Consider the following 22,015-nt stretch of genomic DNA (forward strand, 5'->3'; position numbering starts at 1 on the left):
GAATATCGCGCGAGCGGCGGTAATAAACAAGCTAAGAGCAGCGCCAATCAAAATAGAAATCAACTTGCACCACCCTGTGAGAGAGTGCCAACAAAGAGAAAAATGACGTTTCAGGCGCCTCTGTTACGATCACGCGGCGAAACCGAAACCGGAAAAGGGGGTGTTGGCGGAGTCTGCACGATGCACTGAAGCTAGAAATCAGTTCTGTTTATCTCCCCAAGAACACAGCACAAATTTCAAACGCTTCTTGTAAGTCCTAAGAGGTGGTAGGACCGCCCAGTGAGCACGCATCGTCATTATGGCGCGAAATTTCAAACGGAGGGTTGAAACCGTACCCGTACGGCAAAGACCTTGCAGGACAGAAATCCGCCACTGTACATGTACGGCAAAAACCTTCAAAGGGTTAATGAAACTTCTGACAAACGGCACGTCAGTGTAACCAGCTCTCTTTTTGCTTTTTCTCGAAAGACAGTGGCCCTAATCGCCTTTTTCCTTAGGTTCTTAATTTCGCATTGTGGCTTCAGTTTTGTGCTTTTTTGGGGGCGGCGCTTAACTCTATCCACAAAAATTTTTTTTTTGTTTTCTTGCATGGAGGGCACAAGCTTCGCTCTGACAGCAACATGCATTTCTTGTTTCGCCACACACCCTGCCTTTTAACAGCTTTCATTGAAGATGAAATGCCTGGAAACAACTCACATTTGCACCCAGTATAAATCTTGAGGGCATCGATGTAGCGAAGAAATGTTGCTACATTCTTCCGGCTTGTTAGTTGAGTCTGAATGTTTCCATTTTTACCGTTGTCGACGATGTAGCTGCACGGCGGGACAAGCACACCTTTTGAACTAACTTCAACCGTCAAGTCTTGTCTGATTACTACGGACTTTTCAATGCGTACAATGCCCCCGGACTCCTCCAGCTTGTAGAATATAACCTGGTTGGTCGAAGCCTTCACACGCCACAACTCAAACGCTTGACCGTCCTGCATAACAGCAAACCAGTGCGCAGCTTCTAGCGTACTTACTTCGGCGCATTCACCGCCATCCACGCCGTCACTTGCGTCAATTTCGTCGTTCAAACTCCCATTACTTTGGCAGGAAGCAACTTGGGCAGGAACCACTGTTCTCACTTTGGGTGGTTTTCTTGCTGACTTGGGCGTCTTTGGTTTTGACAAATGCTCAGGTATGTTTGGAAAAATTCGAGGCACCGCGCATTCCTTCAGGGTCCACCTGCCTCGCGGTATTCTAACGGTTTGACCATTCACGACATGCTCATAACAGCTTATGATGTCTGCAGGCTCAAAATGAATGTCACAAACGTATGTTTTTGACGTCACCTTAAAGTTTTTCCGCGGGATCGCGTTTTCCCACGCCTTCAATATGTGAGGGTCCTTTGGGGGCTGGAAAAAATGTTGCGGCACGGGACTTGCCGCTGCCGAAGCATATCCCGAACGACAGCCTGGCGCGCTGCACGTCGGCATGTTGAGAATCCGCGCTGACTCTTCACGGCATCCACTCAAACACGTGAGGACGCTCACTGCACAGAGTTAATACGTTTGCGGAACGTGTTAAAGCGAGAAATACAGGCGTGATAAACGCGCGAGCACCAACAACGTGACAAACACACATGGCCGAGGCAAGCCTCGCTCTTCAGACTAGATCTCAACGGAACTGCAGCGCCATCTCTCGCAACAGCGACAAAATGGGGCCGCCTCTCGCAGCCAGTTTGCCAACTCATAAATCTAAAAACGTTGGACGTGGACAAAGTGCATGACGGTCTGAGCATTTCACTCTTCAAAAGTCTTTGGTACAATTTATTTCACTGCTGACCTCGTTTTACTCATGAAGTTTCACTGCCAACTGAAGTGAAACTTGACAATAAATAGTTGCCGCAAAGCATGCGTTTTATTTCAGTTCAATAAAGAATTAGGCTTTCACCATTCCACTATAATAGACGAGTGAAAACGTCCAAAATTGTGCTCTTATAATTTTATTTTTGTGGTTCCCACCTTATTTAGTTAACAGGGAAAGTTTGAAATACGAACTATTTGCAGCCTCGCGGAGGAACAGTGGCTGGCGGTCATGAGGGCGTGGGCAGAGCTTCACTGCATACTTTATGTATCTGATCATCTATGATCCGATTATACAAGCTTCTGTGTCCTGTGCACTGAAAATTACGTAATCTGCACGTGAACATTAGATAATGCGTTGACATATTTGGAAAAAGGTGTGTAATCAATTTTAGGTGTAAATATGCGCATTACTCGGTAAACTTCTTAATTTTACTTTTTATACTTCTCTGCACGAAGCGGCGGTCGCATCACCATGGGCACTAGTCGAAAGCAAAACGTGATAATGGCAGAAATGCAAATTCAGTGTAAACGAAGTTTTTTTTTTGTTCCTTTAAGTGCTTTGTGGCAGTCTTCAAACTTTTGAGTGCGTTTAGCATGTGTGCAAGTTCAGCAGCCTATTCTGCTGCTGATTTTTGTATGAGTGTTGCTTTGACTCGCAACGCTGGCCCACTTTGTCTGGTTCCTTATTCTACGGCTGCATCAGGCACGACTTACTACAGAGCAACCTGCAAAATTTATGTCTATGTTTGGGCAGATTCCTTGTTGGCATTGCATAATTCTTGCACGGTCGCAGTAGCGCTGCAGAAGTCGCTTGGCACCTTTTTCGTTGTGGGGTGCTTTTCTCGTTGCGACGATAGGTTGCATTTTGCTCCAACCAAAGGACCAGCCCGGGCTCTAAGCTTTGGTGTTTCCGTTGCCACTTTGGTGTGTCCTGGAGGTGCCACCAATAATACGAAATAATGACATGTTGTTACAACTAGTAAATGAAAACTGTTAAATATAATCACGTCCAGGCACCAACTTGTGATGCAGCACTGCCACGGCCGTGTGAGAATTACGCGACGCCAACGAGGAATCTACTGAAATTTGTTTAATGAAGCGAGGATGCTTCGCAAAATCTGCGGATACATTGAAGTCTTGTCAAGAAAGCGACAGCTTGTCGATGTGTTCATCCGGGACTATTGATGAGGCTGAAAAGTGACTGCTCTTCCATGGATATCCTGACGAGTACTGCACTTGTGCTGCTGTCAAAAATATGAATGTGCACAGTCCGTGACTTTTCTCATGAGGCATGAGCGCCTGAGAATCTTTGTCGTCAAATGCCGCTTAACTACAACACCCTCCTACCGTTTTGTCTGTTGAATGGACTTTGCAGAGTTTCCACACTCATGCAAGCACTTGGATCAGTGGTGCGCCTACTTCATTTGTAAACTTAATTTGCTAGATGTCTCTATTCTGTTTCTACTTACGAGCCTGTCAGGTGCATGGAAAATGATCTAGTCAACGATATTGCGGTCACTGGTGTGATGTTGGGAGGCCATAGGACCAAAGCAAATAAATTGCCAAACGTACGTGAAGTGTTTTGCTACAGAGTACTGCTATCTTATCCTTACTGAGTCCTGTCATTCTAAAGCTGAGATTTTATTGAGCTCACATTGCTTTTCCGCCAGGTCGGACTTGAGGATGCAGTGTGTTTACAATAGCGCAGCTTTGCCCTACTGCTATCCTCATCAAACCAATGCACACAATTGTCACCACATTTTTCATTAAGGAGTGTCACCACCACCAGCTTCCGCATGCAGAGTAATAATATTCTTTGTAATGCTGACCTGTTGACTGTATTTCTTCAGCTGCTCATACCCTTGCACAGTCAGGGTGTCTACCAACTGGGAAAACCGCGAAAACCAGGGATTCTCAGGGATTTTGAGTAGTCTGGAAAAAGTCAGGGAAAACTCAGGGAATTTGGGCCTCTATCAGGGAAAATTAGCGGCAATTTTATTGAAAGGGTCGAAAGTCGTGGTAATGCTGGATCGGGTAACAGACATGAATCGCAATGAATCGTCTTTGATGCCCTGTCGTCGGCAGGAGGAGTTGCCAGTGTACAGTCAACGAGCGACTTTCTGAATTCCCGATAATTTGGACGGCTTCGCGGCACCGCCACGTACCCCATAGAGTCAACGTATAAAAACGTGTGAAGTTTCTGACGCAAGAACTCTTTGCCGTCCGAATTTCCGGACGTTTTGCCGTGACCGCAGGTCCGACACGGCATTAATAAAAGCCACCACCGCTGCCATTTTGATTACCTCGCCGCCTCGAACCGGCGCTCTCGCACGCAGATCCGCTGGCAGCCGTAACCACCAATGCGGCGACATTTGCTATGCAGCTTCTTGCCGTTGGGTGGCGTGTTTTTTATTGAAAGAATTCACTGCTGTCAGCAATGGCACGGATTCCGCCTTGGCGATCCTCGCAATTGGCTTCGAAGCTTGGAAAGCACGGTGCATTGTATAATGCCGGTTCCCGAAAGTCAGCTTCGCCTCTTTACAGAAATGTTACTTGGTGAAGCTTACGCAAAAGTATTGCAGTGAAGCATAACAAGCGTGAGAAGGGGCCACGGAACACAGTATGTATTCCTTAATTATACACGCAGGCACACCCGGTATTTCCTGTCACAGTACGAGCATCGATATGCCCAATATGTGTACCGACAGGCATTCTGAGCATTTTTGAACGTGCCTGTAAAGGTTTGAGCCCCTAAGGACAGTAAATGACACGGATTTTTTTTTTCTTTTTTTTTTCAACTGGCCGATTTTTCGGACGTTTTCGCGGCCCCTAGGGAGTTCGAAAAATCGGTCGTGGACTGTGCAACTGACCAAGATGCTTCAAATGGTTCTTGGGGCGAACGAGTGGCGGAAGGCGCACAAGAACAGAAATGACCTACACATTGAGGAATAAACGGGAATGGAAGCTTGCTGCCGCTGTTTTGAAGGAGCTTGAGCTCAAAAAGTTTTGGCTGATGCCGAGACGCAGGTGTCCCTCATCCAAACCAAAATAAACTCTTTAAAGCAGTGAAACACAACACTCGGGCGTCGTGCGCGGGTTGAGAGTATGTCAGGACAGTTGAGGTTGACTTACGACCTGTTGAGAGAGACTCTCAAATGGGACAGAGTTCGGGCCTCATCCCGCTGAGGTTGCTATCAGTTGATAGAAATAGCTCATGTTCGAAAATATTTGCTTCTATATGCATCTCCTTTTTATTCGTATTTGATAATGTCCAACCCCATTTGCAATTTTTTCCGAAGACACTTTATTTGCTGTGCATTTTGCTAACCCATGCCTTCTATTCTCTTTTTGAATAACATAAACACTGCTCCTTACTATTGAAATTGGATTAAGTCACGTTTTGATTTTTTTCATGTGCTTACTAGAGAGTGACAGCATCAGGCTATATGGTTTCAGTCCGTCTTGACATAAAACATAGTTCTGCATCACTCCGGGAAATTTGCAATGGCACTCAGGGAAAACCTGGAAAACCCAGGGAATTTGGAAATGTCAACTTGGTAGACACCCTGACAGTAACACCTGGCAAGTCCACATTGCTCTAAAGCAACGTCTATCAAATTATCTTCTGTGGCTCCATATTATGCGAGAGCATTCTGGAAAGCTCCCTTGCACTGTGGGAGTCACTGGACACGAAGCTTCTTTGAGGTAGATGCTGGCTTTTATGCTTTTATGCTATGTTAAGTTTATGCTGTGTTAATGAATAGCATCTGGTGACAGCTGGTGTTGAAGCATTGCACGATAATGACTTGCGCTTTCTTTATTTATAGGTTGAAATTAAAGAAGTCACTGCTTCACATATCAGCATATCCATACCTGTGACAGCTTTGAACGCAATACCGAGAGGCTGTTGGCATCACAGTGTAGGTACAGTTGCAAGCATGAGTGCATGTACTAAGTACGAAATGTAACGTCTGAATATTAGCATGTTTAATTTCTTTGCACAGGCACATAACGAGGGCAAAAAATGCTCCTGGAGAGTCCATATAATTGCTGTCACAGTAAAAGTAGGAAACACGGTACAATTTGGCATCCCACAAGGCGTCGGACCCAATCGCACCCGCTCAACATCATATCAGATGCCGAATCGTACCGTGTGTCTCCTACTCATGGCAGCAAGTTCAGGGTGCGATTGTTATGCGAGAAAGGGGAAAAAACTCGCTTCTTGATTGAAAAAGTTGGGGCTGCGTTCATTACACTAGTGCCTTCATTATGGGAGTAAATATGGTAAGCGCAGAAAGTAAAAGAGAGTAACAAACCTACCAAAGGAAAACATAACGAGATCACAACACAGATGTTTACGCCCATCCACAGGTCATCGATTGAGGACCCCACTTGCTATGAATGTGATTATCATTAATAAAATGAAAAGGTGAGATACTGAAGCAAAGTGAATGATGCATGGTACCACCCAGCCATCGCTGAGCCAATGATTGCTCCAGCACATGGTCATGCTGTCACCAGGTGTCTCAAGCAAGACGGCTGACATTAATGTGCAACACTAACTCAAACATTAACAAGAAAAACTGTTTGATGTACTGAATTCACAAGGCATGGATGAGACAAGTGCAATGTTAAAAACAAACAAGGCCATTTTTGTGCAGCCTTGGCGCAAGCAGCTTTTTGTGTGTTCATACAAGTTGTTTCATGTAACTTGAGCCGTACTGTAAAAAATATGCAAATGCCACGTAGCTGGACCGAACCAAGGTAATGCTGTTTGCTGTCGCTTGGAGATACTCAGATTATTTGTTGCATTCTGCCTAATTAGATAATCAGTCTTAATTAATCAACTGCTCAATTATTATAATTAGATGAAATGTGTCAATGAGAAAATAGTAGTGCAACTTGAAAAACTCCTCATACAGCTTTCTGTTGCTCAATACATGCTACAGAAAAAGTGTTTTTCCGAGCGTGAAAGAATCCCACAAAGACACACAAAACTGCAATGCGACTAGCTGCTCGAGGAACTTTGCACGTACTCACGGGCGCCAATCATGTGTGCCAGGAAAATAAAGATAGCAAGTCACACCAGATAAAAGCAGAGGCTGCTGTTGCCCTCTTTGAGCACTCTCTGTCACACTATCATTTGCACTGCACCACGGTACTTTGTAATGGAGACAGCAGATATTTCCGTGCACTCGAAGAGGCCAGAGTTCATGGTATCATAAATGTAGAGGAGGAGGACTGCATTGACCATCTGCAGAAGTGGATGGGCACTGCTCTTCACAACATTATCCAGTAGTGCGAAACAGCATGGTGAGAGTCTGGGTAGCAAAGGTCAACTGAGAGGTGAGCTATCCACAAAGCTCACCAGTTATTACGGCTGAGTACTATAGTTTAACGTGGGCAACATACATGGTATGCACAAAGTGGTAATGGTAACCTACCACTATATATCTTCAACTGATGAGCGCCCGTATAACCTGTGCCCAAGTGGTGCTAACTCGTGGTGCAAATAGAATGCTGTTGCTGCTAGGGGAGAACCATTTCCAAAGCGCCGGAGCTTGCCAGAGCATGTTAGTAAGGCACTCCTGCCTGTATATGAATGACTTGCTAACGAAATATTTGCAGCACTGCCACAGAGGCAAGATGCAACGTGCAAATGAGTCGCTGCGCATTCTGTGATTTGGTCCCTCATGCCAAAGACCAAACATGGCTTCCTATGTGCAGTGGAAACTGCTGTTGCAGTAGTAGTAATGAAGTGCAACGCAGGGATGAATGGAGCCTTGCCTCGGGTCCTACGAGAAATGCTAATGCAGCAAAGCAGCAAAGGCATCGAAAGAGGAGAAGAGAAAGGCTGTCACTGTTTCACCACTTGCAGTGTGAAAGGTGGCAGCTTCGGCCACCTTCCCTCTTGCAGCAAATCGGTGACACCAAGCAAAACCCTGCATTGACTATTCACCTGGGGCTAATATTAACATTTTAGCTATTAAATTAAGCTATTTTGTTGGTTGCACAATTCTTGAAAACAGTGCCATGTGCGTTTTTTTTTTTTTTTAATTCTGTTTCAGCCATTTCACAATTTTTTTATGGTATTTTCTCAGCTTCCACAATCCAATCTCAATAATTCTTCTTTCATTTAGAAGCTTAGTGTTTGCTAAGTGCTGTTATACTGCCAAATAATGCAAGATGAAGGTACCGCTGAAACAAGTGACGATTTTCATCGAAGTAAATATATGTGCACTGCATACATGAACTTCAGATACTTGCAACATTTGTTCTGGACAAGTTATGACAGAACTCCTCTTGCGGCACTCCTTGATTTGAGTAGAGTATAGTGGTATAGACTTAAACAAAAGACTGTGCAGTAGGTTTTTTAAAAAGCTGAGAAAAATATTTCACTAGAACGTTTCTGTTAAGAAAGACCTCGCAGGGGCGTCTGCGTCAGCAGGCGTTTGGTGTGTTGCGACACCACGTACCCGAGCACACGAGGGTTGGACCCTCCCGCGTGTAGCCGTGCGCGGCTTAGCCGTGTCCGGGGAAAGGGGGATCCTGGGGGTTGAGCCGATGCCGGGTGTTCGGACCTTTAAGGTTCCCGGCAGAGGCAACACACCTCTTTGGCCTCTGCTTCTCGTAGATGGCACCCCCAGACTGACCCACCCGGGGGAAATCAGCAGTCGCCTCTTCCTGTCTCTCTCTCCTTAAGTCTTTGTCTTTATCTCTCACTTTTTGATCTTTCCTGTCTTCTCTCTTCCATTTACTTCCTTTCTCCACGGCGGCAAGGGTTAACCTTGCGTGGCTATCCTACCTTGGGTACACCATATTTGGTTATAGTGATGGCGTACGACTGGCGTCGTGCAGACTTGTATGCAAGCTCTGCCACGTCGTCCCCTTCGTTGGGCTCCATGGTGGGCGGTCGGCGCTGTTGCCGAACAAACACATTTTCTTATGGCAGCGCAAGCACCTGTAATCTATGATTGGCGTCTGAAAGGATGCCGCACCGAAGTACCATTCCAATTCTCCTTTCGTAGCAACGCTCCATCTTTCCCGAAATACTATGTAGTCCACAGTGAAAGCAACACGCCTGTTAGAAAGCTCTCTCCATTCCTGGTAGCCAAATGCCTGAAAGATAAAATCGGACAGATAAACAAAGCCTCCAAAATCTCTAGCGGGGACCTCCTCCTAGAAGTGAATGATAAAGATCAAGGAGATAAGCTGTCTGAACTTACCAGTATTGGCGAGGCGACAGGGACTGTTTCAGTCCACAGAACACTTAATACAAGCAGGGGAGTAATATCTGAAGAAGACTTTATTGGTTTAAGCGACGAGGAACTGCTGGAAGGTTTCCAGGAACAAAATGTCGCCAAAGTGCAAAGAATAGTAATCCGCAGAAACAATCAAGAAATCCCCACCAAACATGTTATACTCACCTTCAGAACAAGCTTAATGCCTACCTCTCTTGATGCCAGTTATGTCAAAGTCAATGTGAGACCATATATCCCAAACCCCAGACGATGTTTCAAATGCCAAAGGTTTGGACATGCTTCACGTGCATGCCGAGGACAAACAGCTTGTGCTAAATGCAGCTCCAACGAACACCAATCTGAGAATTGCACCTCTTCCCCACATTGTGTTAACTGCAAGGGAGATCATCCAGCTTATTCGCGGTCCTGCCCTTGCTGGAAAAAAGAAAAAGAAGTAATTGCACTAACTGTTAAAGAAAAAATCTCGTTCTTCGAAGCCAGAAAGCGACTGTCGTACCTTTCGCGACGCAGTTATGCTGATGTGGCAAAGGTGGGGGCATCGTCACAGAGGCCTGAGGAGTCCTGCGAGCCCACGTACAGTGGTCCCGTAGTGACGCCTCCCGCCCCCGTGCTGGAAGCAGCCAGTGCTGCTCCATCATCTTCGCAGGCCCTGCAGACACCAGTCCCGCAGGGCCCTAAGATCAAGCGAACCCCAAGGCCCGAGACACGTGTTTCGGCGCCTAACTCTCGGTCCTCCAGCGCCTCAGAGAAAGCGATGGAGGTCGACGCAAAAACCCCGGTGTCATTGACACCAAAGGACAAGCGCTCCCTCGAGCGCAGTAAGAGGGACAAAATCCCAATAACCCCTCAGAATAAGAAAGCGGTAACCTAAAGGTTATCGCTCATTTGTATAAGCCTTTTAAAATTCATGTCACCTAACATCTCACCTCTTAATTTTTCCGTAGTGCCATTTCTTACCTTTCAATTTCAAAATGGCTTTTATTATCCATTGGAATTGTAGAGGTCTCATACACAATCTCGGTGACATCAAAGACGTCATCAACATCTTTTCACCACTTGCTGTATATCTTCGGGAAACAAGTCTCGGTCCAAAAAATAGTCAATTTCTCAAAGTCAATTTCTCAAGACCGCGAATGTTCCAGCCCTTTGTCAGGCGGAGTGGCTATAGTCATGCAGGGTGGCACTCCTACCCGAAACGTCCAATTGAATACAACCTTAGAAGCCGTAGCTGTCACCATTCTGTCTTACAAAACCATCACCATTTGCTCACTGTACATTCCACCCCACACCCACCTCACAACTAAACAATTCGAAAATTTAACACATCAATTACCGGAACCACTTGTTTTAGTAGGGGATTTTAATGCTCATTGTACTCTTTGGGGCAGCATCAAAACTGACCTAAGAGGACAGCTGGTTGAAGATTTTGTCTTATCCAATGATATCTGCCTTTTAAATTCAGGTTCCCCGATGTACTTTTCACCAACTTCCTGCAGTTTTAGTTGTCTAGATTTAGCTTTCTGCTCACCATCTCTTTTTAATGATATTAAATGGGAAGCCGTCGACAGGTTTTATGGCAGTGATCACTTGCCCGCAATCATCAAACTTTTATCATCACCACTAACCTTAGTCACTAGGCCACGTCAGTGGAAATTACAGCTCGCTGACTGGCCGGCTTTTATGGAAAACGCGAAACTGGAAGCTGTATTTTCACAAGAACTAAGCATTGACGAACTCAACAAAAAAATCACTGAAATTATAATATCAGCGGCAGAAAAGACAATACCCCAGTCATCTGGTATTTTTCACAAAAGGCTAAATCCCTGGTGGACGAACAAGTGTACCAAAGCCAAAAAGAAACAAAATAAGGCCTGGGGAATCCTGCAGAGGTACCCCATTTATAGCAACCTTTTAAATTTCAAACAGGCCAAAGCCAAAGCACGATTTATTCGAAGACAAGCAGAGAAATCGTCATGGCAAAAATACATATCTGTAATTAATACTACCATCGCGCCAAAATGATTGTGGGACAAGGTGAGGAAATTTAAAGGAGAGTACACATCATACACAATACCACTACTCACATGTCCAGGCACACAAACAACACTACAGGGCCAGGCCAACTTATTAGGCGAACACTTTTACAAGGCCTCCAGCTCAGCAAACTACTCCAATGCTTTCCTAAATTATAAAATGTCGGCAGAGAAACAGAGACTGCCCACTACTGGGGCTTCAAATGAACCTTATAATAACGTCCTCACAATGCAAGAATTGGACCGGGTTCTCTCTGCCGGTAAAAAAAAAAACGGCAACAGGTCTTGACCGTGTCCACTACACAATGCTGGCACACCTATCTGAAGCATCAGTAGAAACACTACTTAAATTTTTCAACAAGATCTGGGAATCTGGAGTAATGCCTACAGACTGGGAAAATGCAGTAGTAATGCCTTTTCTGAAATCAGGTAAACCCGCAACGTCCCCAAGAAGCTACAGGCCCATTGCGTTAACAAGCTGTCTAGCCAAATCCTATGAGAGTATCATAAACATAAGGCTCACATTCATTCTTGAATCAAGGAACCTAATAGACATGCACAGTGTGGATACAGAAAGGGCTGCTTCTACAACTGACCACCTCGTACGATTAGAACATGAAATATGTAACGCATTTCTACACAAACAACACTGTCTCGCTGTTTTTGTTTTTTTTTCGATCTAGAAAAAGCGTATGGTACCACATGGCGGTATGGAATATTAAGAGATCTGGCTGACTTGGGAGTGCGTGGCAGAATGCTGAACTGTCTATCTGATTTTATGGCAAATAGAACATTTCAGGTGCGTCTCAGCACAATACTTTCACGCACATTTACACAGGAAAATGGCGTTGCACAGGGTTGCATTCTGAGTATGACACTCTTCATAATCAAAATGAACTCTGTTAATAAGATCATTCCATCCTCTGTTATGCACTCAATATATGTCAACGATTTGCAAGTGGCTTGCCGCGCCTCAAATCTACCCACCTGTGAAAGGCAACTACAAATAACCATAAATAATCTTACGCAATTGGCTGACAAAAATGGATTCCGTTTTTCAACAGACAAAACTGTTATAGTTCTGTTCTCCCAGAAACGAGGGTTACACTGCAATCCAGTTCTCACATTGGATGGTACAACCTTGCCGGTCAAAGACAACCACAAATCTTTAGGCGTAACATTTGACACAGAGCTGAACTTCCTGGCCCACTGTAACACAACTAAAATTAAAACAAATAAAGCATTAAATACCCTCAAGGTGTTATCGCACAAGCACTGGGGATCTGACCGAACTTGTCTACTACGTATTTACCGGTCCCTTGTACGTAGCATCCTTGACTACGGTAGTGTAGTTTATGGTGCAGCTAGGCAGCCATACATCAAGCGACTTGATCCATTTCACAGTCTTGGCCTACGACTGGCGAGCGGTGCCTACAGAACATCGCCTGTTCAAAGTTTATATGTAGACTGCAATGAGCCTTCCTTACAACAACGCAGAGCACTACTTACACTTTCCTATGTACTACGAATTCGATCATCACCACAACATATATGCTACAGCATTGTAACACCGTGCAAATCACGGATACACTACACAAACAAACCGAACATGATTCGGCCACTAATCTTACGACACGAAGAATACTGTCAGACTTATGATGTTCCTCCTGAAGTCTTGCAGGTTGCTGAAAGGCCACCAAGATTGCCACCACGGTACAACTTTTCACAGCTATGTGACTGGACACTAACACATCTAAAGAAAAAAGACATTCCACAAGAACACATAATACAAGAGTTCCGAGCTATTCAAGAAATATATAAAAATTACACGGAATTTTACACTGATGGCTCCAAAACACAAGAATACGTAGGTGTCGGAATAACAACCAAAAATTGGCAAAATAGCATTCGGATAAGTAATTTTTCTTCAGTGTTTACCGCTGAAGTTCTTGCGATATGGACGGCAGTAAAAAAAATTACGAGCGATAAGCAGATGAATGCTATCGTATATACCGATTCATTAAGCGCACTCAGCGCTCTAAACCTTAACTGCGCGTCTGAGCCCCTACTTCGTGATATCCTAAACATGTTGGCCTATAATGAATACGGAAGAACTTTACGATTCTGCTGGGTCCCAAGCCATGTTGGGATACCAGGGAATGAAGCAGCAGATAGATGCGCATTCATGGCACCGCACAAAGGTATAACACAAACAACACTTCCATACAGAGACAGTATCCGAGTGATTCATAAGGTCCTGGCATCAAAGTGGCAACTAGAATGGGACTCTTGCATAAATAACAAGTTACACACAATAAAACCTCTGCTTAGCGAGTGGAAGTCGTGCAGTCACAAGCAACGCTTCTATGAGGTGATCGTATGTAGACTCCGAATAGGGCATACACACCTGACACACAATTTCCTATTTCAAAACGAAAACCCGCCAACTTGTGAGAAGTGCCATGAACCACTCACAGTAATGCAAATTATCATGACATGTCCACATATTGAAACATAGAGACGGAAGCTTTTACATAATCTCTATAACTTACACATACCTTTACACCCCGCCTCAATACTCGGAGATGAACCGCTAGTGCCCTTCTTTGACTTTTACAGCTTTCTAGAAGAAACCGGTTTTTATACAAACTCTAAAGTGACGCAGCTTTCGCTGCTTTAACATTTGATTTCTAAATATCTTGTGGCTGGCGCAGCATAGCCTTAGTCGCTTTTGCGCCGTTAAACCCGAATTAACTTACTCTTAAGAAAGAATGGTATAACTTACATGAATATAAGCTTGAAATTTTAGACCAGCACATAAAACTACGTAAACCTTGAAATTTTCCTGATTCTACTTGAGATGTTAAGAAAAATCCTGCTGTACTTTCTGGAAGGGACATGCTTTGCCATACATCATGCACTTGGTCATGTAATAAAGACGTTTATCGGTAAGGCATTTCACTGTATTAGGTGAAACTACTTCAGTTAATGCACCATGTTAAAAATAGTTACACCAATACTTTCCCATTGCGAAAAAATATTAATTTTGAGCCTTTGGTTTTCACTTGTGCTATGTGTTAAACCTGTGTTATGTGGAGAAGCAGGTGCTGCATGGAGCATGGAGTACAGGCACTCTTTGCAGCTATACTCTGTTTCAGTAGTTCCTCACAGCAGAGCAAAGGCTATGAGACCTGCAAGCGCAGATTATTGTGCAGCAAAGTCCAATGTGCCATAGTTCGGAACCTGTTGCTTGACTAAATGTCCTTGACAAGTGGTCTTACCAGCCGAAGCTTACTTGGAAGCTTCTCCTCAGGTCACAGCTGCAGCTTCTTGCGCAATGTTGCTTCATTTCGTAATAACATTTGTGGCCAATTTCTTGCCCTTACACAGCTCTGTTTGTACATTCTTGTTCATAGCAAGCCAACTTTCTTCATCCATGCCGTCCTGGACCAGATGACACCGCAATGACTGTGGGAGCTGTGGCTGATTATCAAGCGACACGTAGGGTTACAGGGGCTGACTTGGCATGGCCTACAGTGTGGTGAGCAGAGCAAGTGCATTCTTTGCTGAACGTAGCGTCATCTGTTCCACTATATCAAGCCTTCACAACTGCTACCCAGCGGGATTTGCAGAGGATTTCTCGCCCTTACACGGCTGCGTTTGTACATTCTAGGTGAGTGTGTCAATGGTCGCTTAGACATATTATATTTGTTCAGCTGCAGATCGCACTCGTGTGTAGTGTGTTTCTCGTGTGTTTCTCAAAAAATAGGCGTGGATGCTGTTGCTTCGGTTGTTTCAGGGGAGATGCTACTTGAAGACACTTTTTCTTTAATTTTTGACTTAGAGCTATGAAACTCCACCTATTAATTTAGTTTTTTATGCTGATTTCAAACCTGCAATTAGTTTCACTGTAAGTTGCATAGTTTTTGTTCTATTCGATGCCAATGTGCAAAATTGCACCTTTTTATCCCCCCTTTTTGTCACACTTAACTTCCATAATCGCAGATCATTGATGGCTCATTTTGATCCATATAAACTGTAGAGTGGCAAAAACTAATTATAAAGTGCATACAAAATATGCTAATGACGTGAAAAATTTGAACCTGGCAAGTCTGCATTTTCATGACACCACCATCTGGAAATTTTAATTTTTTTGTAAATATTTGACCAATACTTATGTTTGAGAGATTATGGCACTCCTCACACTTCAGAGAAAATGTGTGCAAAATTTCATTCAAATGCAAGCATCAGAAGTGCCAAAAACATGAGGGGCAAACTCAAAAAATTGCCCAAAATTTCATTTTAGGAAAAAGGCATTTGAAGTTATAATTGCATGTTTATTTACAAAAGCGGGTTTGAATTTCAATCAAATTTTGACATAAAAGAAGAAAATTGTTCATAAAACAGCGACTGCCACTAGAAACTTCCTGCAGGGTATATCTCTCCCTCACGGCCCTTGCGAGTGCACTCCTCAACACATGCTTTTTTTGGCGATTTGCGCTTGCTTCTGCAGTCAGCTTCAAGGACATTTTTTTCTGCCTTGCAATGTCTTTGGATGTGCCAAGCTCCACCAGACTTTCAGATGGAAGCACGCCTAGTTCTTCGAGGACACGCTCAAAGCTGGTGTGCCCTCTGTTGAACCAGAGGACAGCCAGGGCAGTAGCCATTTCCACTGCATACCGTGAGGCAAATCTCGTTTTGGGGCAGTGAAGCCATATTTTGCTATTCAATGACTCCGCGGCATTTTGGGTTTTGCCTTGGATGCACCTGGCCAGAAACTTCTCATCGGTGAGCCGCTTGTAGATCGGCAGTATTGCCTTTCCCTGGGCCTTGGTCAGTAGCGGTGTGTGGGTTAGTGCAGGCTCACCCGACGCTTCAGCACGCCGGTGCTTGCACCAGGATGTTGCTCCTTTTGGACAAAACTTATGACTGCTAGCACCATCGGATGAGCATGAGTGAAAATATGAGGCCCAAATTGCTCTATACATTCCTTTCACGCTGCCCCTGTGTCTAGTAATAGCAACCTGATAGTAGGTCTGCAGCTTTAGGATAGCAGGCTCCTTCGGTTTCTCTCCTCTTGGCAGGGGTTCTTTTAGCTCTCGGAGAGCGGTTCCGAGGCGCTTTGCCACGTGATTAGTGCAATCTTCTTTTTCAATAAGGACACCACTCTAGGCATTCGCCTCTACCACTGCTGCTAGGCTTTCGAGTCCCCGTCGCTAAGAAACTTTCTGAAATACAGTGGTGTGTCGTAAGATCGGCTCCTTAGCCATATACGCACTGCTGCTTCAGTCTCCATAGCATGGGACGAACAGTTTACATTCTTTTGACACACAGGGCCATGAAATGCCTGCCAGACTTCTTCCTCATCTGGCAGGACCCTGTGCCTGCTGCAGGCAAGACACAGGATGTCCAGGGAAACAACTGTCCCAATGCCGTTGTGGCTTTTATGGCCGCGTTTATGCCGTGTGCCATCATACGTCACAGCAATATTATCCCCGCCGGCATCTCTCTTCGTAATCTCCTGCGATTTCCGGAGATTTTTGGAGAGTGCGCTCATCGCACCATCGTGTACCTTCCGGCTGATTGCAGCGAAAGATTTGTGATGCATCGGTTTGTGAAGGCCAATCACTGATGAAAACCGCACTAGCTGCTCATACCCAATTCCTATGGAACGGGCCGCCACAGCAGCTTTGACGTTGACGGCGAAGCTTTCACGCGAGCTCCCGCTGTCATAGTCTCGGCGCGCACCTTTGCTGGTGTCCCTGCACGCCGCAACTCGCCGCGATGAATAAGTTGCGGAAAAAACACTTTTTGGGCATGCACAGTTCTCGCAGTGTAGCTCCAGGAGCGAAGCGAGTCCTTTGCGCTTCGTGGCCGGTTCCCGGACACGAAGTTCTGAGCGCTGGCATGTTGGGCAAATCGCGCCGCTCACAAGAATGTTGAGCGCTGTCAAATCAGTAATGAATGATGACACCCCATCACGCGCTCTTTGCTCATCTTGGAAATGTCCAATCTTCTTTTCCGACGCACTCACGTATTCTAAGGCCGCTTAAAACTCGCCGGAGGCATTTGTAACACGGGCGGGATCGGCGCCGCTTGCGCTAGGCCTAACCGCCGTGGCGGCCGTGGATCGAGTTGTTGCTGGACGAGCGTTTGCCCGAGATTTCCGCCAGCGACCTCGATATTTGTGCACCGAACGGTGTTTCACTCCATGATGACTGCGCTTGCTTGGTCTCGCTTCGTCCATGACCAAGATATAGTTGCCGAACGATCGTCACTCTGAAGCGCACCTCGACGAAACATGGACCCAGCAAGTAGGCTTCGCCACATGTACGCGCATGATGGCCAATGGCGTTTTCCGATTCGTACCACGTGATTTAAAAACCAGTTGCAGCGCTCGGAAAACGCGGCAATAACATGCTTTTTTTTATTATTTCTAGCGCTGTAGACGCCCAGGCATAGAGTTTCTCACTATAACACCTACAGGTTATCTGGCGCCACCGTCTATGGGAGTTTCTTAAGGGGGCACCGTGTCGTCATGGGAATGACGGTATATGTGTCTGCGAGGCTCGCGTTGGCTGGTGTTGTAAGAGGCTTCGTCTAAAACGTGGATATGGCTATGCAAATAACGCGTTCTCAAAGTAAAATCTTCATAAAATGTTACCATTCACGCATATTACATCTTTACTCACCCACGATGCATGACCAAGCGAAGAAAAGCAAGAACAGACGACCAACTGTTTCAAAGCGTGCGCGAATCTTGTCGTCTGTCCTCCAACTTTAGCGGCCCGCTGATACTTTTTACGTAACATGTAGTCGTACACACAATAACAAGTTCTCATAGTTAAACAAAACATGTTTTCACGTAATAATAAAGCTAAAACAGCTTTTCACGTGCTGTTCTAGTGGAAAATTAATCATTGTGACAGACGAAATGGTACTTGCCAAGCGCGTCTTCAAGGTGTCCTGTCTCTACGAGAACGATCCCAATCCGAATCCACAATATACCGGCATTCCCATGCATACCACAGCGCAGCAGCACCAGATTTCCCTCTAGATAATGTAGTGAGAAACTCTATGCGCCCAGGCAACCGTGGCGATTCAGAGAATGAGGCTTGGCTGATCTCCTCACGCGATCCGCAACAGCGAGGAACCGCTCCATGGCGGCGGCGAGACGCTCGAAGACAGCGTACTTTCGGTTTTTTAATAGCCACCTTGTGCTCTTTAAATGCATTTTTAATTTATTTCCCTTTTAAATTCAGCTTTGATTTTTATTTTCAAAAATGTAGAGGTACTAAACTTGACAAAACAAGTAAAAACAAAAAATGGATAATTTTCAGAAAAAAAGGCGATTTTCGACCCGCATCTCCCCTTCAATCGTCGAGGCAGAGTCGTACAAATGTATTTTTTTATTAGTCCAAGGGAGCCAAATACAGACTTCCGCACAGGATGCGGGATTACGTTGCTTTTGTTTTGCTTGACATATCTCCTTCTCTGCGCTGGAGACATTGAAATCAACCTTTGCCATGACAAGGTAGACCAACTGCTTAGTATAGTCAAGGACCTAGCAACGTCAAATGAAAAATTCCAGAAAGACATCTGGGGCAAGATGAAAGAAATTCAGATGAACATTACGGACATAAAGGAACACGTTTCTAAACTGGAAGAATGTTAAGTTACTGCCAAGAATCTTTGTGACATCCTGAACAAAGTTGGAACCGTGCTAAAGGAATCGTAATGCAAGCTAAACAGAATTGAATCCGAGCAATCTGGGCGATCACATCTTTGGGAGTGAGCCAGTCACCCTCAAGTAGGCCGTGAGCTGTTCGACCGCCTGACGCCAGCTCACGCGTCTCGAGCACAAGGTCCCAGCCTGGAACGGGTGGACACATCGCGCCGTAGAGAGAAGCGCACTCATACAGCGACACATGGTCGTCAGCAGATAGCTTGTTGTGGGTCTTCTTAACTACGTCGGATAATGCCTTTGCAGGCGGTTCTGAAGTTTTCTGCGTCGCCCAGGAACACACCGCTGGCAATGAGAATGCGTCACCACTTGTAATCAAAGCAGATCGCTGCAATCAAGAGGTTGCATGTCGTCGCATGGTCAAACCCCCTACACAACTTAAGCACATGGACCCCGCGCTTTAAGATGGCCTTGCGCCGCATGAAGCTGAGCCATTCGCAGGTTTCGTATGCCCAGGTCAACCTTAGTACGCGGAGGTTAAAGACGGGCCAACTCATCATCGTAAACGTAAGACAGCAGTTCGTCTATCTGAGAGTCACTTGGCTCGGAAGTCTTGGCTCCGTTCACTGGATGCCGTCACGCCACTGTCTCACACACCTCACGCACACACAGACAACACAACCACTTGTCAGGGAGCAGCGAAGTGTTGGCCTCGTACAGCTGCTTCAGGCAGTCCGGGGACTCTTGGCCATACACGTTCACGCCACCATACTCACAAGCTAGAAACACTGGGTCATACGCTAAGTTCCGTTTTGCACACGTTGCCATTACAGCTACAAAGTCACTCAGTCTGTCGTACTCCCAACAGCACACACTGCCTCGGCCACCACCGCACTGGCCTCAGCGTCGAGTTGCACGTAAGTGAAGTCCGCAGGCGAATACTGGTGCTTTACTTTTGGGTCTCTTTCGAATTGTCGCCGCCGTTGGGGTTGGGGGCCAGGTTGGACGGCTCTGTCTGACTGATGACTCCACCACTGTCGGCCAGGTCGCCACAGGTGTGTCCCTGCTTCTTGGAGTCTTCTATCTCTGACCCCCCTCTGAGCGTTTCCCACCAGAAATATGAACTTCTGGATTGTGGGGCCAACGGGTGGGCCACGCCCTGCTGCGATAGGGCATGGCTTCTTGGCGGGGTCGAAAGCCACGCCCGCGGACTGGCCGTTAACGCCGTACGTCAACGTTGAGACCCACGCGTCTGGATCCCCGTCGCGCAGCAAAGTCGTGACCTCGCGGGTCTCGAAGTCTTGCCACCCGGACCATATCGTCGAGGAGAACGGGTAGGGCCACGATCCTGTCTCCAATGTGGGGGGATTGCCGCTCCAGTCATCACGCCCACGCACAACTGCCACTGGCGCCCACCCAGCGTGGAGGGCCCCAGGTTCAACGGCGCCAGACTTGTAAGACCTCAGCGCGTAGCATGTTCGATGACAATCTAAATAATTGAATGCGATGTAATAACTTGATTTTTAAAGGCATCCTAAAACAAACGTTTGAAAAATTGAAGGATACGGAAGAACCTGTTGCAGACTTTTGTCAAGAAAACTTGGCATACCAGCTGGTTAAATTGAGTGCACTCACAGAATATGAGAGTGAACAAGGGATCACGTGTGCCCTATCATTGTGGAACTTCTGTATTTCAAGGATAACAATAAGATATGAAAATTAACAAAGGGAAAAAATCAGACATCCACCTGTTCGTAGCAATTGCTACAAAGGAAACCCATACGGGTTCCTCGAAAGAAAAGCCTTAGAGTTGATGAAAAATTCGTCCTGGTCCGGGACTCGAACCCGGGACCACCGCCTTTCCGGGGCAGCCGCTCTACCATCTGAGCTAACCAGGCAGCTAGCAGATGGTAGGGCGAAGTTGAATTTGTTGACAACAGTCCCGGGTTCGTGTCCCGAACCAGGACGAATTTTTCGTCAACTCTGAGGCTTTTCTTTCGAGGAACTCGTATGGGTTTCCTTTGTAGCAATTGCTACGAACGGGTGGATGTCTGATTTTCCCTTTGTTAATTACTTCTCTCCACCTTGCGGGTTTCTGCAGAACTACTACGTCAAGATATGAAAAAGTCCAGTCGCCTCGTGTACAGTTCGAGAAAAAGCTCAGAGACTTCACTCGAACAGAGTAATTTAGCTAAGCTGTCATCATTCCTTTGGCTCCGCTGCCAGTGACTCTCTATCCACTCGTAAGAGCTGATGAAAGTTCTTTGAGGCCGGTGATAATAACGACCCTGTCTCACTTGCGAGTGCATCAGCGGGCTCTTCCTGCAGGGGAAGAGCCCGAACTTTGATACCCTAGCGATACGCTCTCATTGAGCTGGTCAGATGGCGGGCTTTCCTCGACCGTTTTTTCATCCCTAGAGTCTAGCTCGGATTCGGTTATTGAAGTTGTCTCTTTTGCTGCTTCCGTTGGAGCAGCTTGTGCATTTTCGGCCGAAAGCGACGCGATTTTACAAGCTTGGCCTCGCGTAAATGCCTGTACTACTCCCTCTCCCAATTTAAGCCCTTTTTCACGCAGTAACTGATTAGAACGATTCGAGAAAATGTAAGGGTACTGCAGTGTCAAAAATTTGGAAACTGCAGCCTCGGTCACTATCTCCCCGAATGGTCCACTGATTTTGACTTTGGCCATGGGCAGACACACGCTGTGTTCTTCTACAACCTGTTTTATCCATGCTACTTCTCCGGTGAAGTCACCTGCCGTCACGTAAGACAGATGGACAGTGTCCATCATGGCGGCACTGTCTCTTAGCACTCGGCATGGTTTGCCATTAACTTGCAGGTCGTGAAGATATGGGCTTAAAAGTTCCATATTCTCGTCTTTCTCCTCCACGTAGGAGAAAGCTACGCAAGGTTTAGCGCAGTTTATAGCTATATGTCCCAGTTTGTGGCATTTATAACAGCGGATCGGCCTAAAAGATTCGAATTTTCTTTTCTGTTCCTTTTGTGCGGTTTCTCCATTAGGTTTCTCCTCGCTCTTTTCTGCGGGCTTTTCCTCCACGTCTACAGTCTCCGATTGTCTAGTCTGCAAACCCTTTTGAACGGAAATGGTTTCCGCAGTCCATTTCGACCGTCCCAATTTCCGTCCTCGGCGTTCAACTTTCTACGCGTTGCGTACTCTTCTGCTAAT

General features: G+C 45.9%; 1 long non-coding RNA gene, 1 other non-coding gene and 1 pseudogene across 2 annotated transcripts in view; 1 reads left to right on the forward strand and 2 right to left on the reverse strand.

Moving 5' to 3' along the window:
* The window catches only part of LOC129386858 (uncharacterized), a 101,639-nt gene that overhangs the window by 4,806 nt on the left and 74,818 nt on the right, over positions 1–22,015 (forward strand). The window contains exon 3 of the long non-coding RNA XR_011891123.1: positions 14,561–14,817. This is a non-coding gene — a long non-coding RNA (uncharacterized lncRNA). The remainder of the gene's footprint in view (positions 1–14,560; positions 14,818–22,015) is intronic.
* Positions 15,561–16,701, reverse strand: LOC126539030 (uncharacterized; annotated as a pseudogene).
* On the reverse strand, positions 20,652–20,726 carry TRNAS-GGA (transfer RNA serine (anticodon GGA)). The gene has a single exon. It is a non-coding gene; the product is annotated as a tRNA-Ser (tRNA).

Source organism: Dermacentor andersoni, chromosome 11, assembly GCF_023375885.2.
Source record: "Dermacentor andersoni chromosome 11, qqDerAnde1_hic_scaffold, whole genome shotgun sequence".
Classification (NCBI taxonomy): domain Eukaryota; kingdom Metazoa; phylum Arthropoda; class Arachnida; order Ixodida; family Ixodidae; genus Dermacentor; species Dermacentor andersoni.